General features: G+C 38.4%; 1 pseudogene across 1 annotated transcript; it reads right to left on the reverse strand.

Moving 5' to 3' along the window:
- Nucleotides 1–1,084: 1,084 nt before the first annotated feature.
- On the reverse strand, nucleotides 1,085–4,865 carry LOC147496133 (uncharacterized; annotated as a pseudogene). Its single transcript, XR_015198004.1, has 6 exons — nucleotides 4,615–4,865; nucleotides 4,334–4,553; nucleotides 3,177–3,295; nucleotides 2,809–2,986; nucleotides 1,688–1,928; nucleotides 1,085–1,610 (listed from the first exon to the last, which is right to left on the reverse strand). The product of XR_015198004.1 is annotated as an uncharacterized LOC147496133 (transcript).
- Nucleotides 4,866–7,046: the final 2,181 nt, after the last annotated feature.

Below are 7,046 nucleotides of genomic sequence, written 5' to 3' on the forward strand. Positions count from 1 at the left end.
AAATTTGCCAAATGTGGCTGGTACTGCATTAATATGACTTTGATTCTTTCTTTAAATTAGGGCCCGATCTTCTCAATTATTCTTTCGAAGGGCGCAAGAGGAATTTCTGTTTGGGTTATTTAGGTTTTCTCATATTAAATGAGATGAACTTGTAACAAAAATTTGAACAATGCTGATCCGTAGGCACAGATTCAGGTCATATGGGAAGCCTGTTACAGGGAGATGCCTCGCAAAGTTGGGATCTGTCATTCCAGAGCTAGGACCGGAGGGGGGCTGAAAACCTTTCGACAAAAGACTTGAGCCTACATGGTGGACTTCTCCGGCTTCATGTATGAATCTCTTCCATCATCAACAATTCGAGCTACACAAATTTGGATTGTCAAGAATAAAATGAGGATGGTGAGACTGAGGAAGAATTTACAAGCTTTGGAAATGATAGCCATGGGTACTGATTATGTGCATGTGTTTATACAGAGTTGTCGAACTTGAGTGAATGGTGTAGAAGTTTGCTCCTCCTATCTATCACAATTTACAAGCCTGCTATGTTGCTTACCATATTATGATAATAATGTTGATGATAAGGAGTAATATACAGCGAACATGAAAACCATAAAGTCATTCACTTGGATGCGGCATTTTCAAGCAGTGGACCATAGGTTGCAGATCCCACACACACATGGTTACACATAAGCAGTGGACTTGTATTGTATGTATGTACACTGTTGAAACGAGCACAAGGGATGTGCTAAAATTGGAATATTTGCAACGCCTGTTACTCTAGTCATTTTACATACCATAATGAACAACCTTCAACCTTCAAATAGTAATGGCTACGAATCCTAGGATGCTAAGGGTAACACTGCAAGAGTGCAGGTGCCCACAGGCAATTGTTCGACATGCTAATGTCAAAGATTGTAAAAGAGAGCACATCAGAAAGTTGCTCATCTAGGGGGGGGGGGGGGGGTGTAACACTAACTATCTGATTATAAAGTTGAAATGAGTCACATACACACTTCATTATCAGTCATCGTTGTAAGCCTTGTAAGGTAACTAAAAATATATATATAATATCCAAAACAAATCGCATGCAAACCATCTTGATTACTGCTATTATCTGCAAACACGATGACTGAGTTGTGGCAGTAATACCAAGTTGAGGTGTTTTAAAGTGTCGTAAGTACAAACTTTAAAGTGTCGTAAGTACAAACATATACAATATCACAGAATATGCAAACTCTGAGAAACTTGTACACACACTCGCACAATAGTACCACATATACACTTAAGCTTAAGTAAGTGGGGAAGTCCATCAGAACTCCCTCTCCGGGAACAAGACAGGAGCAACCAGAGACCAGATAAACAGACCAGCAGTAGCCCATCCTGTTATCCGCGCTTGAACCCACACGGACGGCCAACCCACATCAACCAGCTTCCCACTTTCCCCAACCGAGGCTCCGACCAACCTGTCAGGAGCATTGCTGAATACATACTAGCAAGAGAGAAGATGATATGGAAGAAGGAATAAGAGTACGTAACAGTCCTATCCTTTCCATCCTTCTTTTCATCCACTTCATCCGTCTTCTGAAATGGAAGTAAAGGCTTATCCGCACCTTCACAAAAAGAGAGTAACCAGTAAGTCATTTTATGAAGATTTTGAAGTTCATAGCAATCTAAGAAAAATACTGACCAGCACGAGGTGAACTTGGTGCGAAAGCAGAGTCGTGAGAAGAACCAGCACGAACAGCAGAATAGACAACGGAGAGTACTGTGGTAACGAGCCCCAAGGTTAGTGTGCCAGTGGAAACGGCTTTCGAATGATTGTGAAGGCCATTACACTCATAGTCCCTGGGCTCACTGGCAAGTCCACTGTAGCATAGGTATGTGCAGTACAAAGAAATAACTGAAGCTGGTAAAAGACTTCCACCAACCTGTTGCTTACAAATGAAAATTAGGAGAGGAATATACCATTTATCACAGGCTAATATGTGATTCTATGAAGTATATGACTACATTGGTAATTTTTCTTGAAGGTTATATTTACTTACCCACCCATTACTAGACACAATCTGAACCACCCCAATTTTAACTGAAAGTACACATCCCACCCCACCAAAATTGACAGAATAGTCAAGTCAACATGAATTGACCGCCATTTGTCTTGTTGCAAGTAAACTTTTCACAAACATGGTTGGGGGGGATCTGTGATATTTGATATTTCAAGTGGTCCTTTTAATGGTCAATACAAGTTGACTTGACCATTCCTTCATTTTGGGGGGTCCTGTCTAATTCCATATACTGATAGATCTATAAGAAACTCAACTGTTCTTCTATTTGTTTTCATCTTGTAAGTACTAATCGAATAATACTACTGGAAGATAACATTTTCCTTCTATTTGTTCCAACTTTCAATAGTGTTATTCAAATTTTTGTGTCACTTTTTGTTGAATGTTGAATTGCTGGTCTCACAGTTAATAAGAAACCTAACAACAAGTAAGCAGCCGATAGTCATTCTTAGAACACAAATACTATGTCTAGACACTGGTATGGAATAAAAGAAAAACAGAAAAAGGACAAACTCAATCTCACAAGCCAAATTCTGGTATATCAAAGGTCATTTTGAAAACATACATAGATGGGAGAGGAACTTATCCAGCAATTTGGACTAACAAGACGGTGTTTTCATTGTTAAGTCTAGCATATAAAAGGTCAAGTTACATGTTTGTCTTCCATGCTAAAAACATCAAGGGACACCATCTTACATGTATATAATAACTGGAATGAGATAATAATTGAAAGATAGCAACTTACAATTGGATGCAGAGCAACTATTGCAAAACAAACACAAAAATCAGAGTCATCGAGATAAAGAAGATATTGAGTCCACAATCATCATGTCCAGATGGAGCGAAAAAATGGAAGAGCAGCCCGAGAAGCAAATGGTTGCAATGTAACACACTAGCTTAAACGATTTAACAACGCGACGTACCTGTATTTAGATCAACGTTTATGTAATATTTAGAATAAATACTTAAATCACGTTGCAAACATGAAATAGAAGTAAAACTTGAATCTGTCCATTTCACTATGCAAATATTAAAGCATAATAACTAAAGAATGAAGCAGAATTAAAACGTTTTATGGTTTACAGACATATCAAGAGGATTAAGAAACTCCACTAACCAGAATTGCTCATCTTTTTTTTAACCCATCGTCATTCCATCCGTGAGAACGAAATCCAACAAGAGAACAACTTGAACAAGAAGAAACATTCCTGAGCCAAATTTCGATGCCGATTCTGCATTTATAGAAACTAACAGTAAGCCACAATCCAAACTCAAATAAGGTAGCATATGAATGAAATCTATAAGCAATATAACATACTTGAATACATACTCTAACTAAAGTGGTAACAGAAAAGTCAATTTGTAACCAACTGAACTTCATCTAAAAGTTAAAAGACATGAAAACAATAAAATGAAAACAAAAATCTGCACGCAGGGCTGTATATCAGAAATAATGACTCTCTGGCTAACTAGGATTTGACAAAGTTTCGCTTTACAAACCAGTGTCAGAAAAACTGACAATTTTTTCATCAACTAGGTGTTCTATCAAACCAACTAATGGTAAAGCTCAATAAAGCGAAAGGTAAGCACCAGCTGATGGGTGTCTAAATCTTAATACTGATGGAGCAAGAACTGCAAGAGAATACAGATATCGTTGAGCAATTAGACACCATTTTAAAAATGTTAGACATTGTTGCTTTGGTGGAGGTATTCAAAGGTCAGTTATGTTTCAAGAGCTTAAAAGCATTGAGATGTTATTCAGGGGGTGTGTTGAAGGAAATTACAAAAAAAAAAAAAGCATTGAAATCATTAGAGCATTTGGATGAACTATTGGGAGCGGGAGCACTGTTTGTTTTTTCCCATGTTTTTACAGACTAATAGCTGTAACTGATAAGCTGACTGCTATAGATACTATGTTAGATTGTAATTGAACCTTCTTTGTCCCTCCCACGGATGAGTAATTATCTCAGACTGTAAAGGACGACAGGGAAGGCAAGTCATGTATGATTTTCAGAGTCAATTGGGCTTTGGGCTGCCTAAATCCCCACTGCGTTGTTGAAGAAAAAATCCAAATAATTGTTGAAAGTTGAAACGTTTCAAATAGCATCATTCAAGAGCGTCATCAATTGCACTTTTTAGTGGAGAATGTTCATGAAATTTAAGCACGCAAGATGGTTATTCACCATAATTCAAGACAGGAAAAAGAAAAAAGAAAAAAAAAGGAGGTAAACAACAATGAGATAGGTAATTTTGAATACGTGAGACATGACCGTAGAAGCTGACAATCCCATTAGGAAGGAAGAACATAAATATAACAAGAAGACACCAGGTTACAACTTTCATCATCCATCCACCATGGTGCAAGCGGTCCCGGGGATCTTTTTGATTCTTGACTCCAACCATTATAAGAGCAAAGATGGTAAAAAACACGAAGCACCGCATCAGTTTCAAACCACTCCCTATTGGGAGTTTTAGTAAAATGGTTAATCCCTGCAGATGCAAACCAATTACAATGGGCTAATATTAATTAAATTAAAATATTGAAACTTACAAGGGATTTTTTCCATCTTCGCGAAGAATCCATGCAACGATCAAGGACAAACCAAATAATCCACAATATGCAATTCTTGCGGACCGCCGGCTAATACTACCCGCAACGCTCGCACGCGCAGGCCGCACAACATGACGCCAGACATGAAGCTGCCCACATCCTTCAATTCAGATTTCAGATTTACCGACCTGAAAAAGCAGACTTTGGAATAAATAATGTTCAACAATGACGCCTCACTGGCAATGCTCCAAGTTAACTTTTTATTCGATCTGCCACTAGAATTTGAAGACCAGATATTATTTTAACATGCATTTCGGCTTAAGGCCCAAAACACGTATCCGTCATTGTCGATCCGGCCCATTATGAGCTCGGCAGTTGTCCTCATATATATATAAAATTTGGTTTTTTTTAGCCATGCGATTTCAATCTTGGAATCATAAATTTAGTGTTTGTGATGTGATTAATAAAGTTCCTTCTCACTGTACCTCTAAGACCAAGTCCAGTGGGGTACTATATGGGCTACTAAAGGCTCATTTAGCACTCCAACCACAAAAATGTCATTCCAATGGGACTACTAAAAGGGTATTAAATTTGGAAGGAGTCAAAAACCCAAACAAAACTAAGACATTCGCTAGTAACTGCCATAATAAGTTTCGAGTGACGGACGACATAGTTTCTCCCGTCTGTAGGTTATTTATGTACAGACGACAAAAACGTTTTAATTAAATAGATGGACGACAGACATTGTGTCGTCCGTACCTTCCAGACACTCGACACGATTTTGACTTAGCCAAATTCAACCAATTTTTCACTCACATGCATTTACTTGTCATCAAAGCCTCAACCATCAACTCCTCAACCACCAACCTCATTTCTTGTGTCAACTTTATAGACCACACAAATTTTTCAATTTTGCCTTCACTCACACTTTTTGCATTACTATTCTCAACTTTGCAACATTTCTTCTTACATTCAAAATGGCTTATTCTTCTCGCTATGTTGAATCAAGCTCCTCATCCGAAGATGAGAACATGGTGAATGATGATGAGAACATGTTAAGTACCTATTTTCTCGTTGTTGCAAGACATGCACAAAGCTACTCGTGATCATCGAGGCTCGGTCCCTAGTAGAAAGTACATTTATTGTGATCATCGAATCGACGTTCACAATAGGATTATGAGGGATTACTTCATGCAAAGCCCGAAGTATCCCCTTGATATCTTTCGTAGGAGGTTTAGGATATAACACCATCTTTTCCTCCGAATCTTGAAAGTCGTCTCCGACCATGACAAGTACTTCACATACAAGGTTGATGACATTAGAAAACCATGTTTGACAAGTATGAAAAAGGTGGTTGCTTGCATTCGTTTGCTTGCATATGGTTGTGGTGCGGATGCGTGGGATGAATACGTTCAAATAGCAAAGAACACTCGAAGACATTCAACGTCTACTTGCACAAAGTGAAAATCGTGGCTTTCTGAGTATGCTTGGAAGTTTGGACTGTATGCATTGGCAATGAGAAATGTGTCCTACGGCATGACAAGGTACACATATAGGACATAAGAAAAAACCTACAATCATTTTGGAAGTCGTTGCCGATCAAGACTTGTGGATTTGGCACGTTTTTTTTGGTATGACGGGTTCAAACAACAACGTCAACACGCTTCAACGTTCTCACCTCTTTGACAATCTGATGCGTGGTGATGCTCCTCGTTGCAATTACACCGTGAATGGTCGCCCATACAAAATGGCATGAGTTACTGTCTAGCCGATAGGATTAATATTTATCCTAAATGGGCTACACTTGTACAAACAATCCCTCACCTAACAACTCAAATAAAGGGATTTTTTGCTAAGATGCAAGAAGCGTGCATTTGGTGTCTTACAAGCTAGGTGGGGATAATCAAGAGGGCGTTGTGAGTGTGGAGTAGGGATGACATTAATCGATAATAAAGGCGTGTATAATTTTATATAATATGATTGTCGGGGATGAGCGAGAGATTGATATCAAAGGCGGCAAATTGACATGGATTAGGGAGCCACCGGTCGCATTGCATGTTGCGAGGGGTGAAATGAGGAAATAGCAAGAAGACTCGACACACTTCATCACATTTAGAGCAGAGAAACTAATGTTCAACTACGAGTTGACCTCATTAATCACCTTTGGCAATTTCGTGCGGATCAAGGAATGTAGTATGAGTATTTCTATGTTTGTAGTTTGAGTATTATCTATGTTTGACTTTATGTTGTTTCAAGACAATTTCAATTAAAATTGAAATTACAATATTGGAAATGAACTAACAACAACAATGTAAATAAAAGAACTAAAACAACATTGAAATTAATCTAAGTAGTAGAAGAACCATGTATTGGCTGTGATTACAACCTCTGATCTTCCTCCTCTCTCCTCTTTTACGTTCTCCTTTTCTTTC

Source organism: Coptis chinensis, chromosome 6 (genome assembly GCF_015680905.1).
Source record: "Coptis chinensis isolate HL-2020 chromosome 6, ASM1568090v1, whole genome shotgun sequence".
Lineage (NCBI taxonomy): Eukaryota > Viridiplantae > Streptophyta > Magnoliopsida > Ranunculales > Ranunculaceae > Coptis > Coptis chinensis.